The 20,201-nt window shown below is 39.8% G+C and overlaps 1 protein-coding gene across 7 annotated transcripts in view; it reads left to right on the top strand.

Annotated features, from left to right (window-relative positions):
• Nucleotides 1-20,201, top strand: part of rfx1a (regulatory factor X, 1a (influences HLA class II expression)) — a 168,718-nt gene that overhangs the window by 44,994 nt on the left and 103,523 nt on the right. The window lies entirely within an intron of this gene.

Raw genomic sequence — 20,201 nt, 5'->3', positions numbered from 1 at the left:
TAAGTAAGCCAGCATTTGGGTGAATTCTTGTGATTCCATTGCCCCAACCAGATCACATTCATGCTCCTCCAGAAAAACTTTGATTTCTTCCCGCAGTTCAAAGAAGCAGGTTAAAGCTTGTCCTCACGACAACTAACAGACTTCTGTGTGGAAAAGCAAAACTGAATGCTCACTTCCCAGATCCTCACAAAATGATTTGAAGATGCGATGGTTCAAAGCACGCCCCCTGATCCAGTTGATGATCTTCACACAATTATCAAGGACTTTCTTCAAATTTGGAGGCAATGTTTTTGATGCCAAAGCATGCCGATGAAGAAAACAATGAGTAACTTGCAAGTCTGGAATCTCCTTTTTCATCAATGCAGAAAAGCCAGATTTATTTCCAAGCATTGCAGGTACCCCATCAGTGCACACAGAACCAATGACTTTGATATCTAAATCATGTTTGGCAAAGAAAATCTTTCACCAGCTGCATCACATCCTTTGCAGTTGTGTTTGTTTTCAGATCTTTACAAAACAGGAAATCTTCCTTCACAGCACCATCATTGACATACCTCACTAATGTGATGAGTTGACTACAACTGGAGACATCAGTTGACTCATCCAACTGAACAGAGATTTTAAGAGGACTAACTCTGACATCTAAGAGGACTTGGTCCAAAATATCTTTACTCAAATCACTGATTCGGTTGTGAATGACATTATTTGATTGGGACACCTGTTCAAATTTTTTTCTTGCTTCTTTGCCCAGGATAATTGTTGCCATTTCCAGTGCACATGGCTTGATGAGATCTTCCGCAATTGTATGGGGCTTCTTGGATTTGGCCACTTTATATGCCATTTGGTATGAAGCAAGAAGTAGTGGTTTTTCAACAGAAATGAAACCTAATTTTGGAAGAGTTCCTTGTGAATCAAAACAAGCTCTTTTGATTTTCAATGACCCAACATCGTGTCCTTCAACATGAGCTCCACAATGCTTGTTCTTGAAGTGCTCTTGAAGCTTGGATGGCTTCAGATTTGAGTTGGAAAACACAACGTTACAAAGAATGCAAGTCATCATTTCCTGTTGTGCAAGTGAAACCAAAGCGCACACAGTCATCATTCCATTTCCTTCTTTTTGACATGATGAAGAGTTAAGGATAAAGAGAAAAATATGAGCTAATATGAGAAAAACTATCTGACTAAGTCAGGGATGACTGCTTTACTCAACCAGATACGTCTATAGCAAAGTATTGCAATAAATACACTTTTGAATATTATGATATTATCTGCAGTTGAGCCAAGATAAATCATCATGTGGAAATGCTAAGGGGACATGATGCAACTTATTAGACTACTCTTTACTGAATTTACACACCTATTTCCAATGATTACCGGAGATATGAACTCCCATCACACGATTCAAAGTCCTCGGTGCTAAATGTGATACCTCAACTAACACAATTCAAAATTATCAACGATTCAAGAAAAAAAACCTTTGAAATTCAAAAACTTCTTTAATACACTGAGACAAATACGAATGAATTACTTCAGCTGCTTTTTATCAAAATGCAGCTTTTTAAAATTTTATAATTGAATAATTTACCTGTCTGCAGGTTTTGTTTTAACACAAAGTCGTTACTTGATGGTTGATTTGGGATGTATAAAGATTTTGGCATTATGAGATGGTTTTTAACTCTGAGATGTAACCTTCTAGCTAACATTGATGAGACTCCTCAACTCTGAGGTGTAACTCCCAGGTAATACTGATGAGAATCCTCAACGCTGACTTGGGCAGCGGGAGACTGGATTGAGTTTACGTCTCTCTCGACTCGGGCAGCAGGAGACTGGAGTGTGCTTGGGACAAACGTTACTACCACTTCTTAAGGCACACTGGCAGCTGGCTGAGTGATGACTTGTGACTCGTCACTCAAGGGCACAAGCCACTCTTTGTTGAATGCCCTGAAATTCCATCTCGCACCCCCTGGTATAAGGGAACTTTTCAATAGTACAACAGTAACATAGAAGCTGTTCTCAAGCCTGGTGGTATGTGCTTTCAGACTTTTATCTTTTTTGCCTGATGGGAGAGGGGAGAAACGAGAATGTCTAGGGTGGGTGGGTCTTTGATTATGTTCCAAGTGAGAAATGTAGACAGAGTCTATGGAGGGGAGGCTGGTTTTTGTGCTGAACGGTGTCTGTATCTCTATGCAGTTTGTTGCAGTGTTGGGCAGAGCAGTTCCCATACCAAGCTATGATACATCCAAATAGAATGCCTTCAATGTTGCATCTATAAAGGCTGTGATAGTCAATGAGGACATGCCAAAGTTATTTAGCTTCCTGAGGAATTAGAACCACTAGTGCACTTTCTTGGCCATGGTGTTTATGGTTGGACTAGGATAAGCTTAGTAATACTCAACCTGGAAACTTGAATTTCTCAACCCTCTTGACCTCAACACCATTTATGTAAACAAGCATGTGCAAAACCCCCTTTCCTGAAGTCAAAGACCAGCTCTTTATTAACGTTGAGAGAAAGAGTACTGTTATGACACCATGCCAGTAGACTATTGCCTTCCTGTACTCAGTTATTTGAGGTTTGGCTCAGTACGGTGGTGTCATTTGCAAGCTTGTAAACGGAGTTAGAGCAGTATCTGGCTATGAAGGTTGATGGCTATGACCTAATATCAGCATTTAAAGCCTTTCAGAAGTTTTAACATGCGTGTGATTGTACTTCAACTTGTAAGGGTACAAAAACATAAAATAAGCAATTTAAAATACACTTTGTGCCTAGAGAGAACTCACTTCAACAAAGAACACATGAGCCAGACAGTATAGGTGTATTTAAGAGTATGCTAGGTAAGCATACAAGTAAGAGCAATTCTGCAAATGGAGTTAGCTAAGGAAATAAATGACATTCAAACAGTAAACTAATGTCAGTGTGGATTGCGTATGTCCAGTATGTTCTGAATAATTGTAGGTAATTACCTCGATTCCAATAAAATTTATTGCCAACTAAAATTTTCTATCCTTAAGAAATTTTTCACATTATTACCACTTTGACATATCAGTTATTTTAGTCACCGCAATGCTGAATTCAAATTGTTATTTGCTAATGTCAGGATATTTTTAATACAAGTAGTACAATTATTTGAAATTGTCTGTGTTCATGTTTTCCACAAAGCAATGATGTTTTTGAAGGTAAATAAAGGATTAAATGTTTAATTAAGAAACTACATTACCAGTTCTTCCATAGCTCCAGAAAATAAATGGCTGGTTGTTGAACTCTTAGTTTGGTGTTGTGCCTGTGGTGTGTTCAGAGTGGAAAGCTAAAGGCATTTGGAGCATGTTAGTACAAATAGAATTTGGGGCAATAATGTAATTTAGATTTTAGAGCAGAAATTAGCTACGGTGAATGTTTATTAATTTGTTAGGTTATCACTGGAGATTTGCCCTGGGATTTAAGTTTTCTTTATATTTACGAATGAATGACTTGAATTGGAAATAGAGCCCCAAGTATTTGCTGAGTTCTCTCTAGCAGTGAAATACAAATACAGTCGGCCCACCTTATATGCGAATTCCACATCTGCGAATTCAACCAACCGCAAAACACGAAAACCTGGAAGTGCTCTTCCAGCACTTGTTGTTCGAGCATGTACAGACTTTTTTTCTTGTCATTATTCCCTAAACAATGCAGTATAACAACTATTTTACATAGCATTTACGTTGTATTAGCTGTTATAACTAATCTAGAGATGATTTAAAATATATGGGAGAATGTGCATGAGTTATCGTGGATCGGGATCGAAAAAAATCGGAAGTTCTCTTACTAAGTAAGTCAGAACAGGTACACCCGGTATTATTTAGTGTCCATTAGTCAAACGTTTGCATTCGTATATAGTATATATTTTACCCTTCTATGCATATAAAACACTTAAGAACATATGTTTCAGCGCCAGGCTTGGGAAGTTCCCGAGTTCAATCTAGTGACAGATCGCTATCGAGTGTGCTCTCCACCGTGCTGGCTTGATATGGAGGATCAAAACCCAATAATTAAATCACTGTGTTGCTTAGTAATAATTGTAACTTTCATCGGGGCAGGGCCTTTCACATGCTCCATTAAAATTGTTCCGATTGTTGACCAATTGTAGCCTAACGCTTTTCCAACGACCGATGGTAGTTCACCTCTTTCCAATCGCTTTATTACATCCACCTTATTTTCAATCGCGATTGTGATTATTTTCGTGAACAGAAACACCGCGGATTCAGAGCTACGCCGGGTCCTAATGCCCACCGCTCTGAATATGTTAAATAAAGTCTGGGGTTCCGCTGGGTCCTAAAGACCACTGCAGTGATTCAGGTTAAATAAGGGACTTGAGCATCCGAAATTCTTGGTATCCGTGGGGGTCTCGGAACCAATCCCCCGTGGATAAGGAGGGCCGACTGTATCTGAAAGGTATATTAATTGCACAAATTTCTAATTGGAGTCCTTTTACCTACTGTTCAATTCAGGCCACAGCAGGACATGAAAGTTATAATGGGCTTGCAGTACATATCAATTAGAAGGATATCTGATCCTGAAAGATTAAGTTATGCATATGCAGTACAAAGTTTCTATTGCCTTGTGCATGGAAGATTAACAGGTGATCTACAGTACTTGAAGTACTTAAGATGATTAATTATTCTCTTTAGTGATAGAGTCCAAACTAAGAGACATAATCATAAACGGAGTATGACCTTTCAGGGGATGTGTTCAGGTAACATCACTCAGTTTATTTTTATTTACTTTTCGATCTATGGTGCTAGCAGCCCTGGTCTAATCACGGCACAATTTACAATGACCAAAGACACGTCTTTGGGCCGTGGAAGGGAAGTGGAGCATCTAGAGGAAACCCACGGGGAGGATGTACTAACTCCTTACAGAGGATGCTGAGGTTGATCTCCAATGCTCCAAGCTGTAATAACACTGTGCTGTTATGCTGAGTTATGGAAATCTGAACATTTTCTCAATAAAGCCCATGACCATTTGAAAATTTCAAAACTGACATTTAAAATTGCTGGTTATGATGACTGAGATAAAAAGGTAAAATATGCATTGCCCATTATTTAATTTGAGGCAGAATGGTCAAACCATGTTCCTGTGTTGGCAAAAGCCTCAAATATCATTGTTAGTATGAAATACTAGGCTACCCATTTTCTCCACTTATAGACCCTAAACCTCTTAATAACATAACAGACTGAGCAAGAGCAGGCCATTTGAACCTGTTCTGCGATTCATAGGTATTGGATGCCTAGGCATTGGTTGACAATTACTGCTCCAAATCTATACTGAGAATGTGTTATTTTGCAAAGTGAACACAAGATTATAATATCTCAGAATTGGAACACTGGCACCCACCGTTTTGTTTATTCAGTATCAGTTCTTGTGTTTCTGTTCAGAATCAATGCATATCTTTCCATGTTAAGAGGCAGAACAGATTAAAATGCCTAATCTTGTTCTTATGTTAGTAAAGGTCACTCATTTCCGCCACCTGTAGAACAAAAACCTCTTATAACTTAATAACATAGAGCAAGAACAGACCATTTGACCGTTCAAACCTGTTATGTTATTTAACAATTTACTGGTTTTCTACCTTAATACCATTATCCTGGCCTTTTCCCATATTCCTTGATTTTTATAATTTCCAGAAATCTATTGGTCTGGTTTGAATGTATTCAATAACTAAGCTTCCACAGCACACCTGGGTGGAGAATTCCAAAGATTTTCTATTCTCTGAGGGAAGAAATTTCACTTCATTCCAGTCCTAAGTGGCTTACTCCTTATTTTAAGCTTAATTGTAGCTCCCTGCCCATTCTCCCTGCATCTGCTCGGTTGAGGCCTCTAAATAATTTACATATTTCTATGAGATCATTTCTCATACATCTGAATTATAGAGAAGCAAGGTCTAAATTAGTCTATCATGTAACAGACCTGCCATCTGAAGAACTCAATTTCTCTTGCAGCAAATGCCAACATGTCATTTGCCTTCCTATTTGCTTCCTACGAGCATGTTAAACTTTCAAGGGCACTGAGAAAGTATACTCAAGGGGTACTTCCATAAACAAGTGTATTCACAAAATGCTAGAGGAATTGTTTTGAGAAATTCATTTGATCTTTAGATGTGATTAGTTATGCAAAAAATGGATGTCAACTTAAAAGTAATTGATTAATAAACAGTGTAGAATGTAATTATGATACAGGTGAACACCGCATCATAGAGGGTTTCTGTTCCTAGAAAACAAATCATACTGTGGTTTTCCCATTATGTAAAAAAAATTGTTTTTATTTATTTTTACATTTTTCCATCTAAATTCTGCATGAGCAAAGCTTATTCCATATCTTAAAGTTTTTGTCTAGTGATTTAAAAATTAGACGAGGACAATTTGGGTTGCGTGAATGGCCAAAACACAGGAGTCACTTGCACACGATGCAAAGAAAACATTAGGAGTGATTTTAAAAAAAGTTGCAAGCCAAGTCAAAGAATCCTCATGTTATTTATAATGTTGCAACTTCTGGAGGAGGGAACTGTGTACTGCTTTTGGTAATGATATATAGAATGTGTAGAAAGAGCACTTTGCAAAGAAATTGTCATGGGGAAATATTCATCATCACATAAGTAGACGGCCAGAACATTTCAGAAGAATCCAGATAAAGCAGGATTTGTTGTCAAAGGGATTGATTTTTTTTTGGATGGAGTTGGCGGGGCAGGGTGAATTTTTTGAATGATCTGGAGTGTCTTAAATTTAGTAGAGCCAGGCAACTACCCAAGATTTTAAATAGGTGTGGAAATGTATTTCAGCTTTACTAATGAAGAAGAAAAGCCCAAAGGTTTTGATCTAGTAAGTTGGAACCTGTTAAATCTGCAGTATGGTGAAGTTTATCTTTCCTCTTGAATCATAAGTACAACTATTGATTTATTATATTGATTGTAAATGCAAATTAAACACAGTGAGTTTGTGGATAGCATAAATATAAAATCCTAATTTAGGACATTGAAGCACAGAAATAATTGAGCATAATGATGTGGTGTCACCCTTTAAATAAATTCAAGCCAGTATAAATAAAGAGAGCATAAATATTGTGACGAAATTGGACAACGTAAAGGAGAGTACAAAATCAAACTTGAGAAAATGGTAGATCGGTGCAATGTGTACCTCATAGGATGTCAAAGGCTTTAAGGGATAAGCTGAAAGAAACATGAGATAGAATGGTTAGACAAGATATTTTTGTTCCAGTATCAGCACTGACTACTTGGATCAATTCAATGTGGCAAAATCCACGAAAAGTGGATTTATGTGTTTATTTTTAGGCCCTAGCTTGAATGCAACTATTAAAAGAGAAAATTATCCACTGGCAATGACAGAACATATCGTTATGTGCAAACATGGTGCTGAAGTTTTTAAATTCTAGATGGTTAAACTGGCATGCAAGATTAGATCAATTATCATTCTTAATTACTTTCTTTATGTGGCTTTTAGGAGGTACTTTTGAATTGTAAACCATTCAGGATTGGCCCATCATCAGATTTCCAAAATTGATGGGAAAACTTCAGGAAGTACAAGATGTTGTTGAACATTTTGTCACTGTTCCTATGATATGCATTTTAATGCACTTCTTCAGTGTTGATAAAATAGTTCAGAGTAAAGGTGGAGTAAAAACTAAGAGGGGAGACATTTTTATTGGATGTATTCTAATGAGCCAACAAGCTTGTATAGATGCAGCCACAGTTAAAGTATTTTGCAAACAATGGCAGATGCATTAAGACCTAGCAATTGTTGGGACTGGTTCCATATCTGAGTAAGTATCTCCCTTTTTTCTGGATATTTGAAAAATCAAAAAAATATGGAATAGGACAGAAAACTAGTAAATTGTTGAATTGCAGAGCAGGTTCAAACGACCAAATTGCGCCATGTTACTGTGTTATTAAGAGGTTTGTGGTCTATAGGCAGAGGAAATGAGTAGCCTAGAATTTCCTACAAACAATAATACACTATTACAGCTCAGGGCATCGGAATTGGGCTAGGGAGCTAAGTGCACTGGTGCAGCCAACATCACTGCCTTTCTCCTAGATGAGCTAAATAATTTTTATGCTCGGTTCAATATCGCCAACACTGAGCCCCTGAGGAGAGCCACCGAAGTGACCTGCACCTTGGTCATCTCTGAGGCTGAAGTATGCAGGTGTTTCCAACGAGTGGGCAGTCGCAAAGCTGTGGGACCGGACGGCACTTCAGGGTGGGTACTCAGGATCTGCACAGTACAACTGGCAGGTGTGTTTATCAACATTTTTAATCTCTCCATCTCCCAGTGTAGAATGCCCTCTTGCTTCAAAACAACCACCATTGTCCCTGTATCTAAAAAGACCAAGGTAACATGTCTGAACTGCTGGCGTCTTGTCACACCCACCTCAATAATAAGCAAATGCTTTGAAAGATTGGTCAAGGATTACATCAGCAACATGCTACCACTCGCACTGTACCCCCTACAATTCACCTACCGACCCAACCAATTGACAAATGATTCAATAGCCACTGTTCTACGTACCTCCCTTACACATCTGGAAAAGAAGGATGCTCATGTGAGAATGCTGTTCTTAGACTACAGTTCAGCATTCAACACCACAATTCCCTCCAGGCTTGACAAGAAGCTCAGAGACCTCAGCCTTCACCCTGCCTGGTGCAGCTGGATCCTGGACTTCCTGTCAGATCACCAGCAGGTGGTAAGAGTGGGCTCCCTCATGTCTGCCCTTCTAACCCTCAACACAGGTGTCCCTCAGGGCTGTGCACTAAGCCCTCTCCTTTACTCTCTGTATACCCATGACTGTGTCACCACCCGCAGCTTCTATCTGCGAATTAAATTTGCTGACGATACTACATTGATTGGCATTATCTCAAGTAATAATGAGGCAGCCTACAGAGAAGAAGTCATCATCATGACACAGTGGTGTCAAGAGAGCAACCTCTCCCTCAGTGTTGCCAAAACAAAGGAGCTGGCTGTGGAGTACAGGAGGAATGGAGACAGGCTATCCCCTATTGACATCAATGGATCTGAAGTTGAGAGGGTGAACAGCTGAAAGTCCCTCGGCATGCACATCACCGAGGGTTTCACATGGTCTGTGCCTACTGGCTGTGTGGTGAATAAAGCACAACAGCACCTCTTTCACCTCAGATGGTTGAAGAAGTTTGGTATGAGTCCCTAAATCCTAAGGACTTTCTATCGGGGCACAATTGAGAGCATCCACTGATTGGTATGGGAACTGTACTTCCCTCAATTGCAGGACTGTGCAGAGAGTGGTGTGGACAGCCCAGTGCATCTGAAGATGTGAACTTCCCACTATTCAGGACATTTACAGAGACAGGTGTGTAAAAAAGGCCCGAAGGATCATTTGTGACCCAAGTCATCCCAACCACAAATTATTCTAGCTGCTACCATCCGGGAAATAGTACCGAAGCATAAAAGCCAGGACCAACAGGCTTCGGAACAGCTTCTCCCACCAGGCCATCAGACTGATTAATTCATGCTAATGCAATTGTATTTCTATGCTATATTGACTGTTCTGTTGTACATACTATTTATTACAAATTACTATAAACTGCACATTTAGATGGAGTTGTAACATGAATGTTTTAATCCTCATGTATGTGAAGGATGTAAGAAATAAAGTCAATTCAATTGATGACTGAAACCCTCCTGATGAAGGGTTTCGGCCCAAAACGTTGTCACTACCATAGATGCTGTCTGGCCTGCTGAGTTCTGCCAGCATTTTGTGTTTTTATTTATTTCAAGCATCTGCAGATTCACTCGTGTTGCCTTTCAATTCAATTCAGAGTTCAATTTGAAGTTTGTATGTTCTCCCCGTGATCTTGTGGGTTTCCTCTGGGTACTCTGGGTTCCTTCCACAATCCAAAGATGTACTGTTTAGTAGGTTAATTGGTCATTGTAAATTTTTCAGTGATTAGGATAGGGTTAAAGGTGTGGGTTGCTGGGTGCTGTGGAAGGGTCTGTTTCGCACCACATCTCTAAATTTAGTAATTAATTAACAAGAGAATGAAATTTGCTCATTCAACCTGTTCTGCCTCTTAACATGGAAAAGCATGCATTGGTTCTGAACAGAAACACAAGAACTGGCATTGAACAAACAAAAACAATGGTTGCTGGTGTCCCAATTCTCAGATATTATAATCTTGTGCTCATTTTACAATGTAATACGTTCTCAGTACAGACTTGGAGGAGTAATAGACAACCAATGTCTTTGAATCACATTAATTAACAGAAACAGAAATGAAATATCCACAAATTGAGAAGGAGTCTGAAAATCCATGTTCCTATGGATACAATTTGTTGATGATTGTCTGTTAGAAATCTTGTATGCAAACCACTAAATAATTACTCAGGAAATGATGCTGGGTTTTTCTTGAAAAAAGTGTACAAAGTAGTCAAATAGATGCTATTGAAAAGCATTATGTTGTACCTACCTGCTAGAATTAGTGATAGTCTTGCCAGCAGGAAGAAATTGATCCTGTAGACTAGTTTCAGTTGGGCTTGCGCTTTGGAAACTGCTAAATCATGTGCTTGGGGGTGATCCTGTTAAAAAGCGATTGCAAGTTGTTATTCAGTGTGGATAGCCAAGAGTTGTGTCAGAGGTGCCTAAAGGTTTCCATCACTACTTGAGCAAATTGTGATTTGTGGTAACTTGTAATGTCAGTTATAGACCATATTTATATCCATAAGATTATATATTATTTGACATGTGACATATGTATAATAGTCACATGGTGTAATTGGGTGCTGCAGGCTCATTGGACCTGTTACTGTGCTGTATCTCTAAATTTAAAAAAATGTCATTATCTTGTAGAGCTGAGAATGACGTCAAGGCTTTTCATAAAATTCAAGAAATCCAGTCATTTTTTTAAGAATAGGTAGATTGACAATCTAAACTAGGTGAAGGGAAAGGATCAAACTCTGCAGATAGATTAATGGTTCATGAGTGCAGGGATCGTTTCTACTAAAGATCCTCACTACACACTCAGTGTTACAAAAACTTGTACTCTGCTAGGGTTTCAAAGCTTGCCTGATATTAAGGACTGTTTGGAAATTTACATTGCATTGGCTGCACAAACTGTTCAGAATTGTCAAGGCTATCATAATTTCTATGCTAAGAGTTGAATCTACTGCGTCAAATGACAATCACTATAGTTATATACCTGGACAACAGTACTATCCCCCAGTGAAATCAAAGGATTTTGTGCTTTTAGTGATTATATGTTTGTGTCATATAGACTAAAATATTATTTTTTCTTGATGGGAGAGACTAATCTGACCTTTAACCTAACTGTAAATAATGGTGCAGTGATGAATGCAATCACAGTACAGGTAGCAGGTTTCTGTTGCAGTGGTGAGTGAGGGCACATTAGCAGGTTTATTTTGCAGAGGTGATTGTGGTCACATCAGCAGCTTTATTGCAACTGTTCAGCAAGCTCTGAGTTGTGTCTGTGTGGAAGCAGCAAACAAAACAAATCTGTATAATGCGTGGCTTCCTGATTTTTTTGTAATTACTTTATTTAATTTAAATAAAAGTCAGTTTCTCATTGTTTATGTCAAAGTATAAGCAATACATCAACCAATCCTAGTTCTGATCTCCTTCCTCTCAGTATCCTTTCCCATTTCTCCTCCTACCCAATCGTGATCACAGCTCAGAGTTCCTGTTTCCTTCCTCACAAACTTTAAGTGGGTACCAAATATTTTTGCATCTGGCCCTCCCTTTTGTTTACACTTCTAGTTATTAGTAGGCCTGTCAATTTAGATTTCTGTTGAACGAGTCTTGAGGGTTGTTTTGGGTGGCCCCTCAATTTTAGATCAGCTAAGCTGTAATGCTCCTGCCCATGCTGACTATTCCCCATGATAACAGCATTGCCCAGAGCTGCTCACTTCTGTTTTATTGTCATGAAATTTTCTTTTTAGTAGCTCACCTAATCACAGTTCTGAAAACCTGACCTTCCTTACTAAGATGACAGCAATTTTAATGCATACATTTGAACTATTGCTATAGTGGGGATGACATTGACTTATAACTATTTATCTTCTTCATTTTGAGAATGCCAATAGACAGAAAACATTTTCAGAGACTTGCAGCTATGAAAAGACCCTTTGGCCCATTGTGACTTTGCAGGTTCTTTGACAGATTCACACTTCCCTTTTCTTTTCCGAGGTGTTGATTTTTTTTCCCCCTTTTCCGGAAAGTTCCCTTTAGAAATAAATACATCTGTTATAGTTGGTACATTCCAGGACATCACAACTTATGTGTTTATCTTTTATTTAAAAAATAGAATTTGCATCTTCAATTTTTTTTATATACAAATGATTTGGAAGTGAACGTAGAAGTCACTAAATTTTGGATGATACTTAAATAGTATGTTGATCAGCTGAATAAACGGCCTGCAGATTGGCAAATGGCTTTCAATTCAGGTGTGCAAAGTGTTGCACTTTGAGAAGTCAAACCAAGACAGGAATTGTACAGTAAATGGTCATACTCTCTGTAATGCCATACCAAAGAGGGACCTAGGAATATAATGTTGTGTTTTGTAACTCCAGAAACTCCAGTAACTCCAGAGACAGATCACAGGGTCATCAGGCGCAGTAAAGATCTTCATAGCTGTAGTTATATTCTCCCTTTCAAAGCACCATAGAAAGCGTTGAATTTGTCTGGCCGTGAAGCATCGCTGCCATTCATGCTATTGGGTTTTGCTTGGTAGGGAGTAATGTCTTGCAAACCCTGCCAGAGTTGTCGTACATCCAATGTCACCTCCAACCTTGTTCGAATTCTCTCATCATCCTTGAAATAGCCCTTCGCAAATCATACACACAAAATGCTGGTGGAACACAGCAGGCCAGGCAGCATCCATAAGGAGAAGCACTGTCAACGTTTCAGGCCGAGACCTACGCTCGGTCCATCAGAGAAAGCAGGATCTCCCAGTGGCTACACATTTTAATTCCACGTCCCATTCCCATTCTGATATGTTTATCCATGGCCTCCTCTACTGTCAAGATGAGGCCACACTCAGGTTGGAGGAACAACACCTTATATACCAGCTGGGTAGCCTCCAACCTGATGGCATGAACATTGACTTCTCTAACTTCCGTTAATGCCCCTCCTCCCCTTCTTACCCCATCCCTGACATATTTAGTTTTTTGATTTTTTTCTCTCTCTCTCTCTGCCCATCACTCTGCCTGTTCTCTATCTCCCTCTGGTGCTCCCCCACCCCCTTTGCTTTCTCCCGTGGCTTCCCGTCCCATGATCCTTTTCCTGTATCACTTTCACCAATCACCTTTCCAGCTCTTAGCTTCATCCCACCCCCTCCGGTCTTCTCCTATCATTTCGCATTTCCCCCTCCCCCCACTACTTTCAAATCTCTTAGTATCTTTCCTTTCAGTTAGTCCTGACGAAGGGTCTCGCCCCGAAACATCGACAGTGCTTCTCCTTACAGATGCTGCCTGGCCTGCTGTGTTGCACCAGCATTTTATGCGTATTGTTTGAATTTCCAGCATCTGCAGATTTCCTTGTGTTTGCTCCGCAAATCATAACTAGTTTTTTGTACAGGCCTGAGTCGCCAGACTTGAATGCCACCAATCTAGCCTTCAGCAGAAACATAACTCCACAGCTTTTGGTTTGGGAATGTACAGTATGTCTTTGTAGACATGCCCTCATCCACGCAGGTTTTAAAGAAGTCAGTAACAACTGCAGCACACTCATCCAAGTTCGAAGATAAATCCCTGAAATATTAAATACACTACACTCCTCCCTGCTTAGCTATAAACTCCAACTTGAAATAGAATGTATCCCAACTCAAAATGTAACGTTTTGCTCTCCGGTCATATTATAAACACAGTATACCAGATAATACAACCAGTATATAGACTTCCACAGCATAGTAAATTTTAAATTGTTCCATTCAAGCCTAAAGATTTAATTGCTCTGGAGGATTTCTTACTCTTGTGGGATAATGTCTTTCCTGACAAAGGTGGGGGGGGGGGGGGGAAGGGGATCACTCTGCTTGGCAGGTTAGACTTATAGCTGCAAGCAAGATTTCAGGTTCTGGGGCCTACTCTGTGGTGGCTGTAGGAGTTGACTCTAGAACTGCAGGAAGTGGTTCTGACATCTCTGGACACCTTTCTTCTCTAACAATTGATTTTGCTCTCCTTGATTGATATGTCGCCTACAAATGACATCAATTGCAATCTCAACTGTGTAGGATAGTGGTCTAATTCTGTCCTTAATCCAAGGACCCACTTTTGATTGCTTCTGTAGTCCCTCACCTGGTCTGCTTGTCCAGGAGTGAACCTCCTTGATTGAGGAGCCCTCAATTTATCTCAACTGTTTGTCCTTCATTCTCCTTCTGAGATTGGGTTTAAGGAGATCCATTTGTGAGTGCAAGGGACGACCCAGGAACAACATAGCTGGTGACTTAGTGGTTGTGGGGTGTACTGCATTGTGATATGCAAGGAAGAAATTGGTGAGCTTCTGATTCAGTGTCAGTGTATCATGTTCTGCTGAAATTGTTTGCAGTGCGTTCTTTAGACTCACGACAAACCTTTTTGCCAAGCCATTTGTAGATGGGTCATACTGCGCAGATGTAATACACCTTACTGCATTCATTTTCAGGAATAAAATTGTTCCACAATGAACTGAGGTCCATTGTCACTGACTAAGTGTTTTGGAACACCAGTCCTTGAGAAGAGGATCCTCAACACATAAACAGAGTCTGAAGCTGTAGTGGAGGTTTTTGGGAACCCTTCTGGCTCCTTTGTAGCTGTATCCACTACTACCATGAAATTTGTGCCCATGAATGGTTTGCCAAAATCTACATGAATCCTTTGCCAGGTCAATGCAGGCCATTCCCAGAGATGGTGAGTTGCTGCCTTGGCATCTTATAGGCTGTTGGCATCTCAAGATGCTTGATCTGCTGATGTATCCCAGGCCACCAGACAAAGCTTCAAGCCAACACTTTCATTTTGACTACGCATGGATGATCAACATATAGCTCCTCCAATACCCTAGCTCTTAGCTTTGTTACAAGAATCATCCCTTGTAATAATGATCAGTGAGGCACAGAGAATCTGTATTTACTGATAAGTAACTTTTATTGTTACAACTAAAAGCAAACTGTCACCGCGTGCCCCTACTAGGATCCCTGACCCTCCATGAACAGTCAATGAAGAGAAAAGGTATTACCCGGGAAAGGGGTCTACGTTGGCTAGGTGTTCCTCATGGTCCCGATCTCCACATGTCCATGGGGTCTTCCGTATCCACGATGGTTGGTCTCTGCCTGTTGGAGAGTTATCATCCCTGTGGATTTAGAGCTCCTATATTGTTTCTCATCAATTGAACCATTGGATCTGCATCCTATTGGCTCAAGGTCACCTGACCTACCTGGGTCACCTTCTTAATGGTTATTGTACAAGGCTACAACCAATATTGTTTCATGGTTCTTCCCACCCCAGCCTTGTGTATTTGTGCCTTTGCACTCTGACTGGTCCAAACCAGTTAAATGAGGCAACCCAGAGTCTAACGAGATTACTGATTGCAGGTCTGGCATTTTACATAACAAGTAGCTACTCCTCTGAGAATGGTCTCAGGTATATTGCTCTGATTAGATTGTCCCAGAGTCAAGAATCAGTTCAGGGTCTGCGCCCTTTACATAACAAATGGCTATTTGTTTGAGAATGGTCTCGGGTTTAGCAGATCATTACCTGAAGTTTCCTGTGTCCACATTCAGGCTACATCCACACTAGACCGGATCATTTTGAAAATGCCGGTTTTGCGTAAAAACAATAGATGTCCACACCACGCCTTTTTGAAAATATCTCTGTCCACATTGAAACGGAGATTTAAGCGAATCTCCTCCTGTTGTGCATGCGCAAGACACATCTACCAAAAACAAGCGACATGTTTGGTGGTGTATCTCGCCGTGAAAGAGTTGGTGCGCGTTTATTCAGTTACAGACTAGAAAAACTTAAATGACGGACAGCTGTTGGCTCTCGCGCAGGAGGACTTAAAACTAAAAAAAACAAATACTGGAACATATGGAGGCAACCGACAGGGAGTTCACAGACTGTATGACCTGTCTGACGACAAACGTTGAAAAACTGACTAACTCTGTTGCATTAATAAAGCCCCTTGTTAAATGTATAAAACATGTCTGCATCAGTATTATCTTGTATTTCCATACAATATTACATTAGGCTATTACACATCTATTGTCACAGAAGTACTTGCATAAATAGGTAAACCACCTTCATACGAGCAAGGACATAAAACAGGGCAAAGTGAGTATACTTATTTATTCAGTAAGTTATGGGTCAAAGTATTTAGTGAGTACATTTCTAACTCTTCTGGCTTCAGTCTTATTGCCGTCTGTCTGAAATTGTTAGGTTACGTTCAAGAAAACAATGAAATAGCGCGCTGCTGCCAGCATCTGTTCCGGCACATCATGAGAGCATTTCTAGAAATCTCTGGTTACCCCGTACACACTGCTCCGGCCAATCCAGTGTTTTTAAAGTTACACACCCTGGAGAGTGTTTTAGAAAAGCTCCATTTTCGGTGGGCTAAGATGCCGTTTTAGTGTGGACAGAGGGTCAAAATGAAGAGAAAAAGCTTCAGTTACAGATTTATCCGCTGTAGTGTGGACGTAGCCTCAGTTGCTGATTAGATTATCCTAGAGCAAGAATCAGTTTAGAATTCACAAAAAGGGGGAAACAAAGACAACTGGCTTGTCTGCTTCCCCTGTCCTTGATTAGACTGCAGTTTCTTCTGGCCAACAGCTTGGATGATACAGTAACTCTCAATCCCCACATAGGCAACCCCCATCAAGGGCACATTCCAATCAATTTAGGTTACCGTGTAGACCTGTGGGTTTTTTCTGGTTTCCTTTTGGATCATCTCTGCCATAACAGGGAGACTTTCAATTTGCATTAAGGGAGAATATGTTAAGAGAGTGTGTTCTTTTGTAAATTTTTCAGGTGTTTCCTTTTCCAAGGGTAAACAGGACAAACCATCAGCATTTCCATGATTAATTGTCTTCTTGAATTTGATCACATAATTGTGTCCTCCAAGAAGTAGCCCATGTCTGCATTTGTGCCGCTGCTGTTTGTGGAACACCCTTCTGTGGTATGAAAAGGAACACTAGTAGTTGGTAATCAGTAATGAGGCTCAACTCTCTACCATACAGATACTGGTTGAAATATTTTACATACCAAACCAGACTCAATCTGTCAATCTGTGTGTATTCTTTCTCTGCAGCTTTTAGGGAACATGTTGCAAAGGCTGTGAGGTGTTCATTGCCAATACTCATAACATGCGACATGACTACACCTATACCATAAGGCACAGGCAAGTTTCACTGGACAATGTGAATCAACGAGTACAGTGTCTGATGTCACCATTTCTTTTGTCTTTTGGAGGACCACCTCATTCTACTTTGTCCACTACCTTTTCTTCCCAATCTATAGAAATTGGTGGAAGACATTAGCCAGGTTTGGCAGGAACCTGTTATAAATTGCTGACAAGGACCACAAATGTGACACGTCCTTTGGCCTTGGGGCATCCACCACTGCTTGACGTTTCTCAGCACACTTGTGTAAATCTTGTGTGTCCATGGTGTAAATCTTAAGTGATGCTTGGTTTGAATAATACACATTTGTTGAGTCATACTCTGAGCCCATAATCTTCTAAACACTTTAGCACTTTGAGATTTTGGAGATGCTTGTTGTCATCCACATCAGTAACAATGATGTGATCCAGGTAACACTGGCAGCCTTGCAGCACTGGGTCTACGAATTCATACCACAGTGCAGGTACAGAAATGGACTTTCTAAAACTTGGGTGTGACATTTTCATTTAACGCTGTTTTACTCCTGATATGTTTGAGTTTTTAGTGGCATCCTTGAATACTGCTGTGGCATCATTCAGTATCTTGCTTAATTCGTTTTCAGTTAACACAATTGCAGGGAATATGGCATGCAAATAGTGAGTGGATCTCCAGTCAAGTTGAAGTTATCTCAGCCAATCATGGCCCTACAATGCTGGCCCTCCTGTTCTTACCACATGCAAGCTCAATGTGGCTTGTTGGTTGTAGTTCACTGTTACAAATATCATTTCCAATGCCAAAAGAGATAAACTTTTTGATAAACTTGGGATCTAGGCTCCCATTGTAAATCAAAAGTAACAAGTCAGGCTGTTAACCTTGATTCAGATTTGAATTTTACATCCCACTTAAAGAAAGTGACCGAAGCATCATTTTTATACTTAAAAAATCCAGGTTTGCAAAGGTACATCCACTTCTGTCACCATAGTGATGCTAAAAAATGAATTCTTGCCTTTCTATTGAATAGACTAAATTACTGCAATGCACTTTTTGCTGCCTTCCAAAGCAAAGTATCATTCAGAACACTGCTGCTCAACTTTTAACTAAATCAGGATGACTGAGCATATCACTGCCATTCTATCTACTCTGCATTGGCTTCCTATATCTTTTAGAATTGATTTTAAAGTTCCCTCACGTGTTTTTAAAGCTCTCAATGGTCTGAGACCAGAGTATATCACAGATCACTTTCATTTTATAATTGTGCTTGAGCCCTCAGGTCTTCTGCCAGTCTCTTAAATTTGAAGTCTCCTTCAAAAGAAAATTGGTGGCAGGTCAACTTTTTTAACTACACTCATAAACTGTGAAACTTAATACCTAAAACTATAAAGGATGCAGGCTCAATTGATGCTCTTAAATGGTAGCTCAAAACCTATTTATTTAACCTTGTTTTTAACTAACACCATTTTATCTTTTATATTTTGTTTGTACTTTATCCCATTGTAATGCACTTTTGAAATACATCAGTTGTTTGAATAGTGCTCTATAAATAAGTTATTATATATTGAATGAGCTGTCAGGGGAAATGCTTGAGGTAGAAACATTAACAAATTTTAAAAGACAGTTGGACAGGAACATGGATAGGAAGTGTTTGAAGAGATACAGGCCAAATGCAGGCATCTTGGCCGGATAGACCCTTTGAGCCGAGGGGCCTGTTTCCGTGCTGTATGACTCATCTCCAATATAACCAATTTTGAATCCATATATTTTGAGAATCAGCATTATTATGTAAATGTTTCCTCATTTATGCTATCAGATCCTTGACCAGTTTATGTACTTTAAACAAAAAAAGCATTAAGGAGCATGGGGTGGAAACACCAAACTAAGATCCACAAACAGGACAGCTCTGATAAACATTATTTTTGCCCGCATTTGCCCCACTGAACTTATCTCTGGTACTCTGACTCTGTTCTAGATTGCCTTGTCTGTTCCTGTCCAATTTACATCTGGCACACCTCTCATGCCCTCCACCATTTTTACAACTTTCAATCCAATTGTCCCAATAGTCAAAATATCGCACATTATTTCAACTCCTGTAGACCAAAGGCAAACCAGAAGAACAACACCTCATATTCAGCTTGGGTAGCCTACAACCCAAAAGTATGAACATTGAATTTTCCATTTTCAAATAACCCATAACACTGTGTCCTTATTCACTCCCACCATACACCCAGATTCTCTCTTCATTTGTTCACCTTCTCCATCACTCCCTTGTTAACTAGGTGCATTATTGTCCCTTGTCTGATTCCATCTGTTCATCCATCCACCTCTTTTAATTCACCTTTTCTGTCTCCTCCTTTACTCAATTCCGTCCTTCCCTTATCTGGTTCTACCTATCACCTCTCAGCCTTTGTCTCCACCTTCCCCTACCCTGTAGCATCAGTCTAATTTCCACTCCCACCCCCTTAACTGGTTCCACCTATCACTTACCAGCCTCTGTCCCAACCCTCCCTTCACTTCTATATATTGGCAATCTTCCCTCTACATTCTCAGTATTGAATCAGGTTCTCAACCTGAAATGCCGGCCATCCCTTTGCCTCCACAGATGCTGCTTTCCTTACAGGGTTCTTACAACAGTTTGCTTTTTTACTATGTCCAATTACAGCATCTGCATTCTCTATCTCCAACCGTAGTGAATTTGAATCTTTCATTATTGATATGGCCAATTAATTTCAACTGATTAAAGCTTACACTTCTTAATTTATGGATAGGTAGTAAGACTCTGTCAGAAAACCCAGATGCATGTTCTCCTTCTATGTAGCTTAGAATATAAA

The sequence above is a fragment of the Hypanus sabinus genome, chromosome 16 (assembly GCF_030144855.1).
Source record: "Hypanus sabinus isolate sHypSab1 chromosome 16, sHypSab1.hap1, whole genome shotgun sequence".
Classification (NCBI taxonomy): domain Eukaryota; kingdom Metazoa; phylum Chordata; class Chondrichthyes; order Myliobatiformes; family Dasyatidae; genus Hypanus; species Hypanus sabinus.
This window is presented reverse-complemented; position numbering and strand designations above follow the sequence as displayed.